Here is an 18699-nt window from a genome sequence, read left to right as displayed (position 1 = left end):
AGTTCTAAAATGGACCATAATGTTTTGTTCTATTTTATTCTGGCCCTTTAAAAAAAATGTTTAGTGGCTAATTTTTATATCCTTATGCTTTTATGTTACTAGATGCCTTCTTTCTCACATATAAACTTCTTTTATGAACATTTTCTATATCATTATATATACTACATGTATCTAATTAATAATGTTTCTTATTTTTTCCTAGATAGGCCAACAGTGATAGAATATGGTTTACAAGGCATTTTCTATGCACATAGCTCATTTGTCCTTTGCTCTTCATAACATGCTCATAAGGTAGGCAATGCCATTATCTTTATTTTGTAGATTAAAAAAAAATGGATTGTAAGGTAGGATAATTTGCTGAAGATCATGAATTTAAAAGCGTAGATGTGAATAATTTAAAAATATTAAAAAGATTTAAAAATGCAAAAGAGAAATGAAAAAAAAAAGCACAATGGAAATTCAAACCAGGCTGTTAAATTCTATTTAGGAAATGATTCTGCATTGATAGTTGCATAATATACCATCACTCCTATTTTGTAGGTGGCAGGTAACTTTTGAAGGGTAAAAGTGAAAACATTAAGTACACAAATATGGTACAAAGGAAGCAATAAATATAGGAAGGATGGAGAAAGCAAAAGCAACAGGATGAGCACCTTGGAAGGACTAAGTACAAGGGGTTAAAAGAGATGAGAGAGAGAGAAACAAAACAAAACAAAACAAAAATCAGCCTTTGAGCTGAGCACTGATGGCTCACCCCTGTAATCCTAGCTACTCAGGAGGCTGAGATCTGAGGATCTGAGGCTCACGGTTCAAAGCCAGCCCGGGTAGGAAAAGTCCATGAGAATCTTATCTCCAATAAACCACTAGAAAAACTGGAAGTGGTGCTGTGGCTCAAGCAGTAGATACTTGCCTTGAGATGAAGAGCTGAGGGATAGTGCCCAAACCCAGAGTTCAAAAAAAAAATCAGCCTTTGGGCCATGCATGATGGTATATAACTATAGTCAGGAGGATCACAAGTTGCAGGCCAATCTAGACTATACAGGGAGATCCTGTCTCAAAAGGAAAAGTACGTAAATAAATTATATCCTTGGCAAATTTATGAACATTACTAATCTAGAAGTCATTTTGCACACAAAAGTACAGTGCATATTATTAGAAAATAATCATGAACGTACCCAGCATATGCTCCTGGATATTTGAGGCCATTAGTAAATGTAGCAAAGAACTCAGCTAATAGGACATGGTGAAGTTTGGTTGCTACAGGATTCCTTGGTTTGATCTGGATTAAAGATTGTATAGACTCAGGAAATCTTATAGACTCAGCCTAATCTTATAAAATGACAGATTCTAATGACAATTAAGATTTGTTTCCTGAAAGTTCTATATACAGAAGGTTCTGCATACAGAACTTTATATACAGATACAATATGACTATTTATAATATCAAATAACTAACAGAAATGAACAAATATAAATATTAAATAATATCTACTAAAGCCCCAGTTCTATATGTCTTACTTTTAATTCCTTTCAGCATATATGTATTTAATTCTACCTCACTTCTCTAAACCTATCAATAGCATCTCTAACATCAATTTGATTTTGACTTCACTGAGTAAAGACTATATATATATATATATATATATACATATATATATATGTATATATATATATATACTGCATTTCATTATCTCCTAAAAGAAATAAGATATGGAAATAACCCAGATGCTCCTCAATAGGCAAATGGATCAAGAACATGTGGGATATGTACACAATGGAATTCTTTGCTTCCAACGGAAAGAATGACATCACCCCATTCATAAGGAAATGGAAAGACCTGGAAAAAATCATATTAATTGAAGTAAGCCAGACCCAAAGAAACATAGGCTCCATGGTTTCCCTCATTTGTAATTATCAGTATATGTCTAGGATAGTCCTAGCAAAGGATCACAATAGCTCAATAGCTATGTACCTATGACCATATAAAATGATGCTAATTGAAATAAACTCCAAGACATGGAAACGACAGGTTTTTTTTTTTTTTGGTGTTGACCTTGGTGTCATCAATGTACTATATCGAGTTCTTTCTTTACGTTATTTCATTTTTCTTTTTCCTTTAGTTTACCATTGGCAATCTTTTGATTCTGGCACTCTGTATCATAAAAACGAATGAGTGGGTAACAATGTTCGAAAAGAAATGTACTCATTATCTTACTTATGTAACTGTAACCCTTCTGTACAGCACCTTTACATTCAAATGAAAAAAATGAGAGAAAAGAAAAAATATAATAAAAAGTATAAGAGCATGTGCATACCTTAAAATCACTTGTCTTGTATTTGCATATTGGTTCCATCCCTCATTTCTGTTTGTTAAAATTAATGGGGGGGGAGGTGAGAAGGGGCATAGGAAAAGTCATAGAATTTATTATATTAATTCCTTTATCAAGAGTCTCTTCTACAATGCTTTAGACATAGCAGATGCTCAGCAAATATGTCCAGATTATATTCCCCACATGTAAACTATTCCTTTGTACATTTAACAAGACCTAATTCTCTTCTACAATTTTTTTCCCTCCAGGAACTATGAATCTGGCAGATGTTTAACAGTCATATATCAGCAGTGAATAAAAAGATGTTCGTACATAATTTGGTTGTAAAGTTTATAAAGTACTTGAACTGACAGAAATAGTACAAATGAAGACTGTACGTGGACATAAAACATGAATTATCTCTCTCACCAAAGTGAGATAATCTTTATATCTGTCTTTCCCAAACTAGGTATTCCTGTTTCCCCCTACCCCCCCCCCGCCCCGTCCCCTATGAGGCAGAAATACCAACTTACTAAGGCAGCCCTAAGAAAGTGGGTGGCTTTGGGCACAAATAAATCACCAAAATAGCTCAAAACCAAAGACTAGGCTCCTTCACCTAATATGGAGAGCTTGCCTCTAAAGTCTCTACAAATTGACAATGGTCCCTGTTAATTATGTCCCTAAAGAACAATGACACATAATGGCAGCCAGGAGGCTTTTACTTATATAATGATTTTGTAAAGGGCAGAATCTAATTTCCAGAAAGATCCTGATGCTTCTGTGGAGAAACTCATCATCTGTCTGCCTCTGGAGCTTGATTACATGACATGTCACAGGGCTTTTGAGTGGGCTTTGCCAGTGGTGCAGAAAGTGATGACACGAAACAGGTACCAACAATGGCACAGCTGCTAATGGGCACATTTAAATCAACGCCTATTCTTCCCCTGCCATCACGCAAAGCCCCCTTTACTGCTCTAAAACAAACACAGCTTAATTTTATTTCCTGCCAGGCTTTGTATAATTTTGACATGTCCTCAGTCAAACACGACCCAGTCCTTCAATCAGGCCCTATTTTTCTGGAGATGGGAAAACAAGAGGAAGCTAAAGTAATTATTGAAAACTCATAAGTAGCAGCTTTAGCCTAATTACCTTGACTTTCCTTTTTAATTTTTCCATCGATTGTCTCCTGCTAATATATGAGTATTGACTGAGCTGGTAGAGCCTGGTGCTACTATGATAAGAACAGATGCTGCTGGGAAGCAGAATGTAATTAGGAGACCCGGTACTCTGTGCTTCCTTTTCAGAAGCCCACATGTACAGCAAAGACTTTGGTTTGAGACCCTCTTACACAGTACCAGCAGCCCCTTCTCAGCAAGAGGCTCTGAATGTCTTTGCCACCAGAGGGCAGCTGGGAAAAGGAAAACAATTCACTTTTCTTTGTTCCTCCTTTGATGTTAAAATAGTACATTTCCCTAATTTTGGGCACATAATCTACTAGAACTCCCAAGTCAACAACTCTAGGAGGATGAATAACCTGGGGACAAAGTGGCATCTTTTTGAACTGCATTTGCCTTTATAAATATTGTTGTATTTAAAGACTTAACTCGAAAATCCAAAACCAAACCAAAACAACAAAAACTGGGTAATATTGGTGAGCCTGACTGAATACTAATATATCACTGACAATTGCTTTTAACAGATCCAGGCTCTTTTGTCATGGAAAATGTAGTTTTCTTTCTGTAGGGTATGAAACTTGCTTTAGAAATTACTTATTTTTAAGTTACTTGAAACTTTCCTCCTGTGTTTTTAAATAAATATAAGTATTCTGGAACATGATAATACCCTGCATATCAATCATCTTAAATCACTATTAAGGAATATCTTCACTGTTAGCAACTCGGTTAGCAAAGTTGTATGTAGTAAGTTTTATTGGAGTCACGGTGACCTTGCTAAACCAAGGTATTATGATGTGTTTTATTTTACCTGATACTCTGAGAATAAATTAATAAAGCAGGAGCAGTGAGCAATACTTTTTTTTTTTTGGGGGGGGGGGGTCCGGTTGTGGGGCCTGAACTCTGGGCCTGGGCGCTGTCCCTCAGCTCTTCAGCTCAAGGCTAGCGCTCTACACTTGAGCCACAGCACCACTTCCGGCTTTTTTCTTTTTTTGCTTATGTGGTGCTGAGGAATCGAACCCAGGGCCTCATGCATGCAAGGCAAGCGCTCTACCACTGATCCACCTTCCCAGCCCGCAGTGAGCAATACTTAAAATGATCAGACATATATAAAGGGAGATTTCTCAGACACAAATAATAGCACTAAAAATGATGTCAGATTGCAAAGTCCAAGAAGCATGGTTATGGGGAATCCAATGGATACAGAGAAATAGGTGCATGAATTCGACACAGGGGGAAAGCAGGATAAAGACTCGTGGTAGACAGCAGAGAAGGGGAATGAGCACCAGGAGAAGCATTGGTAGTTTAGTCTTTATAAAGTCTTTTGCTGCAATCCACTTTAAAGTATGAGTTCTATAGACTGTGTTGTTTAGTGAATGGGTAAATAGATTTCTATTAAAACAATTGTATCTCTCTCTAAGGAACCACTGCAACCAGACAGTCACAGGCTTACGAATATCACCAATTAAGATTAGGAAATGACTATTCTTTGGAAGGTACTGAGAAAAGAGTCATGCCACAATGTTTATAACACTATAGAAAAGCATCTGATAAAAGACACTCATCAGATGTCAGACATTTGCACATGCTTTGGTGGTGAACTGTTGGTCTGGCTACCTTATATAATATTTAAGGTTTAGAGATAAAAGCTGAAAAACATCTTTAGAACTGTGAAGTACCTCATTCCAACAGGTACTAGTGTGCTATGCACATAGTATCATTAGAGTACTTACACAGTGTTCCAGTGCTTTAGGAAGCATTTTGTGAGTGCCATTGTGTCTCAAAGGGCGGAATTAAAAAACAGATTTGGCCCAGGTTTTCCTTCTGCAAGCTAACTGTCTAGTGGAGATCAACCAAGGCCTAAAGTGGGGAGAGATAAGCCACTATTAGTAAGAAAAGACCTGTGTTCAGAAAGACAAGGGAAGGATGAGAGACAGGGCTATCTCCTAGAAGACTACATCAGGAGACACTGTGAAGGGTAAAAGAAACAGTCATTTTTCAGAAACTAAATTATCCAGCTCTATAGGGTTTGCAAATGTGATGTCATTGAAGGAGGTCTGATTTCATTGTCAGGTGATTTGGTTTAAGTCCCAACAATTCCTCATGTGTATGTGACTGTTTCAACCAGATTTTTTTTTCAGCTACAAGTATTAGAAAATTGACTAGGAGTAGTAAATAGGGTTTCAGCATAAGCAACAGAAAAGGCTCCAGTTATTGTAAGTGGAGAGGATTCCATATTGGTATATGTAGTATTATCAAAAGAGCTAGCTGAGCTGGATCGAAGCTGCATTTTCAGGAGTTACTCTAAGACAACATGAAAAAATGACCTGCCAGAATAACTACAACACCTGTCATTATTAGGAAAGGGAGAAATTACTAAGTTACCAGGGCTACAATGACCTCTTGAGAGTAAGAAAGCTATGAAATGACTCATAACACTTGAAAATGCCAACATCTAAAAACTTAGAAAGAAAGCAACCTTGCCACAAAAACAAAGAAAAAACAGTTTCCACCACAATTCCCTCTGCCAAACTCATGTGAGGAAGTTGTCAGGAGGAACGTGACTTGTCCCCTACACCCTAAGTTAAAGAAGAAATATGGCCACAAAGGCACTCTTTTTTTAAAAAAAAAATTATTGTAAAAATACCGTACAGAGGTTACAATTACATGGGCAAGGTATTGAGTACATTTCTTTTCAAGCATTGTTGTCCTCCTTTGTTTCCCCTTCCCATCCCTTCCCATCTCCTCACCGCCCCCCCCCCCGCCACCCCCAGCCAAAATTGTAAAGTTCATTTTTCAACCTAATGACTTGTACATCTCATTGTAATGGGTCCACCTGTATCCCTATTTAAACGATTTGTTTTTGCCCTTCCCCTCCACAAATTATACTGCCATCAAATACAGTGAAAGCAGGGGTTATACCGTGGGGGAGGGACATACAGAGCAACAAAGAAATCATCTTATAAATATGTTAGAAACAATCGCAAGAAAGAAAAAAACATTTGAATACTTAGCTTCGGGTTCATTTCACCTAACATCGACTTATCTGACCTTTCTGCTTGTCTCAGACATATACTAGTTATTGCAAATATTAAGGAGCTTGGGAAGTTTCTTGAGTTGCCAGATGACAGTCAGGTTAAACACGAAGGACAACTACTTGCATTCCTGACATGAATCCCCAAAGTAGGGTGATTTCTGAATTAGTTAATTCAGTGGATCTATCAAGGACTCAGGGTCTGTCCATTTTTAAAATTATTTATCATCAGAAGCTTGTTCATTCTTGTTCTTTCTTGACTGAAACAAATAGGAACAAATAGGACTACTACTTCTGTGTAGTGTCTTTAAATCAGAGAAATTCTTTCCAAATGGTTTCAATTTACTGACCAGGGATGTAGCATATTTTTAATTCCTATAGCATCATTGGCGATAGACAAATCATGATGAACTCTGAGAATCAAAGAAACAGACCTTTCCCTTAATGTACAACTTGAAAAGATTATACCTTCAACAAAGCTGGGACCTGATGTATTGGAGGAAGGGCGATGGGTATGGATGTATGAATGCAATCAACAAGTTCAGTCAAGTGTCTTACCTTCAACTCAGTGTCTACCTTTAACCTTAACTCAAGGGAGCTAAAATATGCTTATGTAACTACTGAAATAATTATTCCTATGATAACTAATACCTACAATCCAAGAGAGGCAACATTATGCTACATGAAGTGGCCCAAGTAAAAAATTAGGTAAACTACAATTATAGAGTTAGAAAGGAGACCTTTGTTCCCAAGAAGTACCACCCTCTCTGAAGCCTTAATTAGAAGGGCAAATAATTATCACAGGGAAAGTAATTTGTTGAGATGTGTGCTTTTGTTGCATTTTGTATTGTCATCATAGGAAATTAAACTTAGATTATAGGCAAGAAAGCCATGATACATAAGTTCCCAGTGGTGTTGAAGTACTTCCCTAAATGATTTCATTTGTGCACTATCATTATGTTGATAAAGATGGATTACATTTATGAAGTATGGTAATCATTATATTGGCAGATTAAAAAAAGGATAAAAATGTAAAGTTAAAGGCACAGGGCTTGGTATTAATGTCAATGCTAATATCTATCTGGGTTGTTCTATATAAACTGTGTGGATAAATGGAAATTTCATAGTCCCAGACTTTTCAAAGGGTCACATGCTCACTTGTTGCCTACAGTGTACAAGGTAATGCATATCAATATCCCGCTGTCGGGTTCTAACACTTTACATATTCAGTAGCATTTCATTTCATACAATTATGAGGATGGTAAGATTACTGCCTAATATGCTTATAACATCTTTCCGCTTTGCCAAATGTGAATGATGAAGCTTTCAAAAAGAATTCCTTCTAATATCCTCATTTATTTTTTCTTAACATTGCTGCTTAGAATCGTTTATCCTTAAATACAAAGAGCCGTGGTGTAGGCTCCAGGGCTCCAAAGCAGCAGTGATGATATGATTATACATACTAGTTATATATGCCGTTTTGTTTTTCAGATAATTTAAAGAGGTGGAGAGATGCTTGGACTTGTAGAGAATGATAAATGACCTGTATTCCAGTGGATTATTGTGGGTCCAACTTATCCTTGAATTGATAAAGAAGTTACGGGTTAATTTGCTATCACAGAAACTTGTATGACTACTGGTGAAGCTGAGCTCCTTTTCCCAGAATTCACTGCATGTTTTAGGATGTGTGAAGAGAGATATTTTTGCTTGAGATATAAGGGATGGCAGTGAGATAAACCTTAGTCTGTGCTTTGGACACTTAGCAGCTCTGGCCTTGGTGGCTTCACTTAACTGCTGGCTCAACTCCTGTTGGCAGCTGACCAACTTTTCAGCTTCTTTTGACTCCTGGCCACGTCTCTAACTCTTTTCTATAAAAGGGACAAGAGTTTCTCTTGCACTCACATCAGTTGGAGATGGTAAGAACTGACAGAAATTGTAGACAGTTTTCACTGGTTCCAGCTTAGCCTTGTTCTCTCCTTTGTGATGTGACCTACAAACTTTAAGCTCCAGCTTGTGGTATGAAGAAAACAACCTTACAGAGACTGTTTAACCGGATTCTTCAACCATGTAAGATATAGTCCCTGTGACAAGTTTCTCATTGTATGTGTGTGCGAGTGTGTGCATTTATGTATACTCCCATATGTACATACACAATGTTCCCAGCACTTGTGTATTCATTGCTATTATATATGAGCTATTAACAGTCCAAAGATACCGACACTACTGTATGCTACTGTTGAGAATTTTTATTTCTTTCTAGAAAGCAGGATGAGAATTTCAATTTAATCACTGAGGGACACAGAAGGCATGCAAAGTTAAAAGAATTGACATTTAATTTTGTCCTTTCACAAAATGTCTTTGTTGCACTGTATGAAAAAAAGTGCAGTCCTGTAGCATAGAAGGTATAAAATAAAAGCAGCAGAGGTAGGAGTATCAGGTCTTAGACCATTCCAAATAATTTGCATTTAAATTACTCCACATAGGCCAAATTGCACCTTTGGATCTCAGATTCCTGTTCAATCTCCACTGGACCAGTTAGTATCATTTTCTTCCACAGTTATAAACTGTCACAACAATGCATTTATTTTATAAATGTCTTCTATTTATAGAAATAAAAAAGGAAGACACTGGGCTTAGAGAATATTCATTTCAGTTGCAGAAAACAATTGAAATGGAATGAAAGTAACTACTCAACTTGGCACTGGAAGGAAACTTACACCTAAACAGGTTCACAAGATACCCAAGCTTCTGCATGCATCATCCCTGGAGATGTCAATAACATCATCTTCAAATTAGAAGAAACTCAGAGTTTAGAGAACTTCTAGTAAGGCTTTCTTTAAAGAACCTTTAAAGAACCTCTGGAAATGGTATTCTCAAAACTCAAAAGAAGTCTAAAGTTATCTCTGCCAAGTAGGTCACTGCAAATGGAACAACTGAGCTTATGTATACACGCTGAGTCCTGGTAGAAGGGCAGCTCAAACAGCAGAAAGTCATCAATTTGTCATTCTATTATCCACACATTCCACTACAAAAGCTTATTCTCGGAAAGAGAATCTCCTCTTTTAAAATGCTGCACTAAGCACTATGCTCTTTCCAGTAATGCTAACCACAAAGGTAATGATGCTGTGCATTTAATTTTTCTAGCCTTCATGTATCGGCTGGTGTTATAATGAGTCATTAACACTCTCAAATGGAATGACTCTGTTGTTTGATAGTGCTGAGAACTTTCATTTCTTTCAAGATAGCATTAGGAAAATTTGAATTTAATAATTGAGTGATACAGAAAGCATACAAAATTAAACGCATTGAGTAAATGGGTCCAAATTTTTAGAGTATTTATTTGATCAACAATCTCAGGGGCTGAATGGTATATTTTAAGAGAAGGTCCAAACTGGGACTATGGTCCGCAAGAAATGAGAAGTGTCTCAAAAACAAAGCAAGCAAACCAAACAACAACAAAAATCATATTGATCTTGAATAGTTTCAAGGGAAGATAAATTTGCTATACAAAAATCTCTGGATGTAGCCAGGCGCTGGTGGCTCACGCCTGTAATCCTAGCTACTCAGGAGGCTGAGATCTGAGGATCGCGGTTCAAAGCCAGCCCGGGCAGGAGAGACTGTGAGACTCCTATCTCCAATAAACCACCAGAAAACCGGAAGTGGCGCTGTAGCTCAAGTGGTAGAGCGCTCACCTTGAGCTGAAGAGCTGAGGGACAGCGCCCAGGCCCAGAGTTCAAGCCCCATGACCGACCCAAAAAAAAAAAAAATCTCTGGATGTCACAGATACCACAATCAGCCCCAAATTATTTTTTAATATACACATACATACATTATGGCTAAATATGATACATATTAGCAGAAACCCTAAGCCAATCATTTCTATGTTGAAATTAGAAGTCACATACATGAGAAGAGTCCACAAATCCTGGAACTTACATGGAAAAAAAGCAAATTTCCTGCTTAAGGGATTTGGACAAAATTAATAAGCTTTATAAAATTAAAAAGAAGTTTTAAGACAGAAACAATAGCAAGCTGCCAGCTACATTGATAAATAAAGTCTTTTTGGAAGAGTTATGAGAGCAGATTAAAAAATAGTGACAGACTGAAGAATATTCTTAAAAGAGGACTGCAAACATGCAGTGCCTCTATGCCTTTGATCATCTAAAGTAATATTTGTCAAAATGAATTTCAGGATATAGAAAAAATGCTGGCAGAGATCTAGTATCAAGTTCTAGGAAATTCATGCTAACTGTTTATATTTAATCATAGTCAAAAATGACTCTTAGAAGGGTAAAAGACTGCAAAAAGATTGGAGGTGTATCTGAAAATTAATTTGATGGTACTGTGTATGATATAATAAAGATCAGCTATGAAGTTATTGTAATTGTCCAGTCAGGGCCAGACAAGTTTAATAACTGCAGAAGTATTAAAAAATAACAATTTTAGGAGCAATTCTGAGAATAGAATATATAGGATTTAGATAACTAGGAGTGACAAGAAAAGATCAAATTGAAGATAAACATGATATATATGGCTGGAAAATAAGCCAGAAAGGGGGAGCAGAAAACAACAAACAACAATATTTTGGCAGATAATAAACTCCTCTTTGGACATAAGTGCCAATGGTGTATACAAGTAAAGGTGTTTAGAAAGTAATTTATAATGAGAATACTGAGTTTGGGATCAGAAAATTGGCTGGTATGACCTAAAATAATAATGGTAAAGAAAATAAAATCACAAATCTAGATTATATAGACTAGAAAAATCCATCTAGGTTAATAAATAGGCATAAGATGCAGAAGTAGTTCAGTGGTAGAATATTGAAGTAATAAGCCAAGGAGAAAAAATATTGCACGCAAAACCTGTTGAATCTAACAATTACGGATTATTACAGTGATTAAATATAGTAGTGGTTCTCAATGCAGGTTATACAACATAATTTTCAGGAAAGTTTTAAAAATAATATGTTTATCACTAATTAAATCAGAAACCATCAGGATAGCCTACAAATATTAGCAGTTTTTTGAAAAAAATTAATAATTTTTCATTATCTTTCAATAATTGTACAAATGGTTTCTTTTTTTTTCTTTTTTTGGTCATTTGTGGGTCTTGAATTCTAGGCCTGGGCACTGTTACTGAGCACTTCAGCTCAAGGTAAGCACTCTAGCACCTGAGCCACAGCACCACTTCCAGTTTTTGAGTGGTTAATTGGAGATAAAAGTGTTCATAGACATTCCTGCCTGGGCTGGCTTTGAACGGCCAGCCATCCTCTGATCTCAGCCTCCTGAGTAGCTAGGATTACAGGTGTGAGCTACCAGTGTCTGGCTAAAGGGTTTCAATTCAACGTATAAGATTATGTGTACAATGCATCTTGATCAGTGCCACCCCTTCCATCATTCTACCCCACTTCAAATTAGTAGTCTTTAAAAGACAACAAAGCTTCTAATATATTCATGGTTGAAAGCTACAGTTCAACACAGAATATTGAAGTAAGGATATTCAAAAGTACATTAGAGTTGGTGGGTAGTAACAGAGAAAACAAACAGTAATCAGGATAAACAAGATAGAGGGTAGTATTTTGAGAGAGCCTCAGGTTAGGAAAGTTTCTTTAGTACTTGGAGAGAATGAACACACTCAAAGGGAGAAAGAACGAGACTGGTGTACATGCAGAATATATGTTTCTTATTGAATGGAGAAAGGGTTAGACTGGAGAAGAGAGATAGTAAGAGTAAGATTCTGAGAATCTGAGAATCAAAAACACAAATGCAGAGCTTAGTTCTACAGCAGAAGATAACTTAATCATTGGCCAAAAAAAAAAAAAAAAAAAAAGGAAAATAAGAGGAAAACAAGTTTTATTTTTTTTTAACAGAGTGCAGTAGGGGCATATAGTAGTATAGCTCGGAAAGGCTTTTCTTCAGCCTCAGATCTTCTTAACTGGAAAGCTGACAAGTAAAAACAAAAGTATGATGATATTACCTATTTTTCTTTAGTATAGAAAACAGGGTGATAAATAAATACCATAATAAAACAAGGTGATAAGATTATTAATACAGATTATATAGACCACAAGAGCCACACTGGTCAGTAATTATGGCACAAGATGAGGATGAGAAGGGGAATAACAAAGCACTGAAACAAGGACACAGGATGATTCATTGTAACAATGATACTCACAAGACAGTTTACTGGAAATGAACTTTACAACTTTGGGTGGGGGGTAGAGGTGGAGGGAGGGAGGAGGGGGAGGGAAGGGATAGTGGGAGAACAACGAGGGAAGGGGTAACAATGCTCGACAAGAAATGTCCTCATTGCCTTACTCATGTAACTGTAACCCCTCTGTACAAAATCTTTACAATAAAATAAATTTTTTTAAAAAAGATGAGGATGAGAACTCTGGCGTAGCATGTGCAAAGTTCTGAGTTCAATACCAAGCAAAGTAGAGGAAAACTTCAATATCTCAGAAAATAAAGAACCAAAGACCCACTTAACTGAAGCAAGTGAGCAGTGTTCTAATGTAACAAGTTAGATTTCTTCATGCGAAAAAGTTAGAAATATAACTGAATTTTACTGAGAGGACTCACAACTTGTAGCTTGTAAGTCACTGCATGTAAATAATATGGCTCAAAGTCAGATACAACTGCTTTACAGAATGGAAATGCATTGCTTGAAATGAGGTTTTTCTATTTAAAAAATGTTTTTATCTTTAGGTGGTTGTACAAAGGAAGTGCTATATAATTATAAATACAGTGCATCTTGATCAGTGCTACCTCCTTCAACATTTTTACCCCACTTTGCCTCACCCTTTCCCCCACTTGTCTTTATTCTGTAGTATAGACAATGAACTCTTGACTGCACTCTCCGCCCTTCACCTCTTCATTCATCTACTCCTTTCCCCTTGGCCCCACCCCTCCTCTTGCATAGATCTACATCCTGGTTTTGATTTTGTTGGGCTTTGACCCAGTCTTTCTAAAAGATTATACTATCTGAGCTCTCCACAAGAGTGATTATATTTCAGTTAATTCACTTGTAATCACTTGGATATGGGCTGACACATTTAACTGTAGGTACCTCCTATATCTACCACAAATAAAGGGAACCATACAAACTTTGTCTCTCTGGGTCTGGTTTCTACACCAAGTTAAGGTATAGTTGAAGTTTTGCACAAGTAATAACTTTAAAATAGAATTCAACACAAGAATCTTTAAGAAATATTCTATTTACAATAAAATGTGAATCATGATTTATTAAATCCCTAAAATTTCAAAAAGGCATTTCAGGAAAGTTAGAATATTACAGTGGGTTTCTGGAAGACACACACAGAAACGAAACGAATTGGGGAAAAAAATCTAAATATAATTTTTCCAATAAATGTAGTCTAAAAGAAATAATCAGAGATCATCTACAGTTTCAACCTCATACTCAAGTTGAAAAAAAATGTGAAGATTATCATGAGATAAGTGAACTTCAACAATTCCATTTATATTCTGCCAGGTCCTGTTTAAATAAAATGGAAAACTAATTTATGACCCATCACCATCTCCCTGCTTAATGTGATAATGACTGCACAGGCTTAAAAGGTTTAATTTTAAACTCATTCCAGTACTTAGGATGGTCTCATCAATAATTTGAGTTTTTAAGTATCACCAACTCTCACTATGGGCTGCTAACAGAAGCTGTCCCAGTGACACAAGGAGGTTCTCTTCTGGATAACAAACAACTTCCCTGTTCAAATTTGATCTGCCACAAGCATTATTGTCTACTACTTGGTAAATGCTTTGTATAAAAATCCATATATTGAGTTGAACAGAAATAAAATAAAGTCTAAGCAGAGACAGAATGTCATTATGGAATTGGTAAAACAGTCCCTTTAAGAAGCTGTTAACTTTGGCAGTTTTTGATTCTAAGAATGGCATTCAAATATCGTAACAAAGAAAAGCAATTAAGAGGGATGTGACATAAGTAATATATACATTAACATTTGAAATACAAGTTCTGAACCTTAGGATGTTTTAGTTTAGTTAACTCCTCAGTTCTTACAATTAATCCTTTCTATTTTCCATTCTAAAGCTAAAATGACCAGCTCAGAGAAGCTAAAAAAAACATTCCTAGAAGTACCTATGCAAGATAAGAAGTGTTGAGTCAGAGTTCAAATTCAGGTCTTATTCCAACATCCATGTCAGTCTACTCTGGCAAAAAGTATTTCAGGTGACTAGACACATTATCTTTTTATTTACCTGCTTATCCTCTTTCTCTTCTATAATGCAAGTTTTACACAGTTTTAGAAGATACTGTGATTTTCTTATTATAGCTAATAATAGTCTTCAGTTATCACTGATTATAAACAGCCAAGGATAGTGAACATTCTTCTGGCTGTGTCCTCCATAATATAAAGGCATAGAAGAGATAGTGGCCAGTTATTGTTTAATGTCTACATAGTTTCAATTTGGAAAGATGAAAAAATTTTGGAGATGGGTTGTCTTGAAGGTATATTATAAACATAGGTGCATTGAAAGTCAACGGCATAGAACATTAATGGATTAAAGGGAAATATGGTTATGTACAATTTATCACAATAGTTAAAAGCTATAAAAATTTAAACCATACCAAGTTGTTTTTGATATGCTGGTATCCAAACAATAAATTATTACAGGGTAAAATCTATTTAATATATTTGATGGTCATGTTAAATATGCAATGTTACCCCTACTAAAAGTAAAACCTAAAATAAAAAATTAAATTCTATTTTCTATTTGAACAACTAGATTATTTTTATAATGTTTAGAAAGACTTGTGAATCATGTAAAGCCAAATGAAATTTAACTGAGAGAAGTAGAATATTTATGTCCCCTATAGTGATCATATAGACTGAGTAAAGCTCACCATGTTAATATTTATCTACAAATGACTTAATAAAAAACTGAGACGGAAAAAGAATAAACTACACAATTCTAAAGAGTGTATTTTTTTTTGTCAGTTGCAGGGCTTAAACTCAGGGCCTGGGCACTGTCCCCGAGCCTCTTTGTGCTCAAGGCTAGTGCTCTACCACTTAAGCCACAGTGTTTTTGAGTAGTTTGTTGCAGACACGAATCTTACGGGGACTTTTCTGCAGGAGCTGGCTTTGAACGGTGATCCTCAGATCTCAGCCTCCTGAGTAACTAGGATTACAGGAATGAGCCACCAGCGCCCGGCTGAAGAGTGTAATAGTCAAAACTGGTCACTTTGGATGCGTGTTTCATAATCTTTGAATGTAAGTGCTATGGAGATAGGACTTGTCCTTTTTCTTTGTTATAAGCCCAGATTTAGCAAAAAATAGACAAAGGAAACAAGGGAATGAAATGAAAATGAACAACTTTATAAACACATCACAAAACAGGCACTCAAAAAAGAATCAGGCTGCCAAGTTTGAAACAGTTGGTTGTTCACTATGTGGATTTTGACTATATTAACTTGCTATTTTTTTCTAGAGCCTTGCTCAGCAGATACAGAATTACCGTTGATATCATCCTACAAACCAATCATCTGTTTGAAAGGAATAAGGGCAAGTTAGAACATTTCACCAACTGGTCACCATAGTCAATCAATTCAAGACTTCATACTTGTTAGCTTCTCCAAATTCTAAGAAAAACCTATTGTTTCAAGTGCATTCAGCAAGATTCTGATATTGTCTCTATCAACTAGTATCACATTTCTAGTCATCCATTTGTACTATGTAGGGAAGTCTCTAAGAAGCAATGGTAGCTGCTTTCTTTTTCCTTTTATCTCCTCCCACAACCTTTTATCCATCTTCCTTCTCTTTCCTTCCTTTCTGACTCCTTCCCTCCCACTTTCTCTGTCTCTTCTGTGTGTGTGTGTGTGTGTGTGTGTGTGTGTGTGTGTGTGTGTGTGCCGATCCTAGGGTTTGAACATATGGCCTTGTGCCCTTGAACATATGGCCTTGTGCCCTTGCTTGGCTTTTTCCATTCAAGGCTGGCACTCTACTACTTAATGCTATACTTCTACTTCCATGCTGATTAATTGGAGAATCTCACAGACTTGTCTGCTGGGGTTGCCTTTGAAACATGATTAGATCTTAACTTCTAGAATATCTAGGATTGGGTCTCTGGCACAGAGTTTTTGTTGCTGTTGTGGTTTTGTTTTTCTCAGTACTTGGGTTTGAACTCAGGGCCTGGGCAATACCTCTGAGCTTTCTGGCTCAAGGCTAGCACTCTAGTACTTGAATCACAGCTTTACTTATGGTTTTAGAGGATAATGGAGATAAGATTTTCCTGCCTGGGTTGGCTTCAAACTAAGATCCTCAGGTCTAAACCTCCTGAGTAACTAGGAGTTAGCCACCTGTACCTCAGCTATTTTTTGTTTTATTATTGTCTATCAAATTTTAAATCTTCCTCCTTTTGAAGTTTTAAATAGTATTAGCATTATAATAACAGAAAAACCCAAAGTTAAGCTGCTACTTGGTCAAAGGTCTGTATTTTTTCATTCTTATCACCTAAATCTAAAAAGAGAAAACACAGTTGTCAAGGATTATTCCTCTGACTGCCATAACACTCAATTTCTAAAGGTCAATTACTTTCTATTTTGCTCTGGGAGGTTTTCAGATTAAGATTTAATTAATCTTATTCCTTTGACAAACAGGCTAGACTATTTTAGACCTAGAAAAGAAAGGTTTCTTTTTCTTTTTCCTTTAAGTCTTCTGTAGAGAAGAATCCACTTCCTGAGTGCATGGAATTATTCAGAAAAAAAGAATTGCAAAACTTGCTCTTGACTATTTCAATACTTTTTTAAAAAACAACATCAACATGCGCACTAAGATTAGCAAATGAAAACTCATTAAAATAAATGTGAAGAAAAATCTGCAAGTAACTGAAAATAAAATATCAACAAAACTTGAGAAAAGCTTCCTATCTATCTTCCAAGGACACAGAACATGTCCTGTTAGAAAGCAGTGCCTTCCAGCCAGGGCACAGAAAGCATCTCCATCAGACAGAGCTTCACGAGCCCTTTCATTGCTTTCTGTATGCAGGGAACTGACAGTACTGCCTCCTCTTGGTAAGTAGCATTTATTGGCAGTATGTTTTCTGAAACTCTCTCTTTCTTTAATCTCTCAGATAGTAGTTTGCAAGATTTGTATATTAGGCCAGCATGATGAGTCGAAACCCAATGATTAGTGGCAAATAAGCAAGAATATTGCTTTAACGATTATATGCTACACAAGTGTAATTACTGTCTACTCAAAATGCATGATTATATAAAAAATTAAAAGGCATAATTACATATGTATTCAATAATGAGCAACCACATCAGTTGTCACTCATTCCTTCACTTTTTCTTAACCACCTGCCCTAAGCTTTTAGTTGGAAATCTGGGTTTTTTATTTGTTGTTTTTAGCTTTCCTTGAATGTCATTCTAATGAAAAATAAGAGTAGGGACTTCATCAACAGCCAACAGTATGTGAGAACCACAAAATTTATAGAATATAACAATTCTCCTATCATTCAAATATGTGAAAGACTGCTTTGTTAAAGACAAATTTTAAACTACATTCATAGGAAAGCCAAACTAACTGAAGTCAACAGGTGAGAATGTTTTAAAGCAAAGAGATTTCTAGTGGCAATTTCATTGAAAGACAAAAGGTGTTGAGTTTAGTGAAATAAAAAAATCTAACTATTAGCATAGACAAAATTCAAGATAAAAGGACTCCAGGAAAAAGATCGTGTGTTGGAGAGTGGATAGACTAGAAGACTTCAATAATTTTTAATACAATGACATGTATGTAGTTAATTATTTACTCTTCAGTTAACTACAAAAGCCTGAAGGAGTTTTATGGCACAGAAATAGTTTATATCATGTTATAGTAGAATGCAATAGAAGTTCTATTATGCTAGCAGGTAATGAAATAATAGAAGCTTGCAGTAAATATCAAGACAAATTATCAACAAATCCCACCATTCTCCAGGGGAAGCAGAGAAAATTCAACTTAAATCTGACAAAGCAAGGTACTCTTTGATTGATTCAACACGTTCAAAAGGTTTGAGACAGTCTATAACTCCCAATCGTATCTACAGTTCTGAAATAAAAAGTTGTCTTCAATAAACACTGTGTGACAATATCAATGGAAAGACTCCATAAAAATTTTCCCAGAACATGCTGCCATAGAAATAATCCTCAAGACAGCTGTGTAGTGGAT

The 18699-nt window shown here is 36.0% G+C and overlaps 1 protein-coding gene across 1 annotated transcript in view; it reads right to left on the bottom strand.

Moving 5' to 3' along the window:
* The window catches only part of Exoc4 (exocyst complex component 4), a 691851-nt gene that overhangs the window by 279268 nt on the left and 393884 nt on the right, over positions 1 to 18699 (bottom strand). The gene's annotated exons all lie outside the window — the stretch shown is intronic.

Source organism: Dipodomys spectabilis, unplaced genomic scaffold, assembly GCF_019054845.1.
Source record: "Dipodomys spectabilis isolate Male_0828 unplaced genomic scaffold, ASM1905484v1 ptg000197l, whole genome shotgun sequence".
Taxonomy (NCBI): Eukaryota; Metazoa; Chordata; class Mammalia; order Rodentia; family Heteromyidae; genus Dipodomys; species Dipodomys spectabilis.
This window is presented reverse-complemented; position numbering and strand designations above follow the sequence as displayed.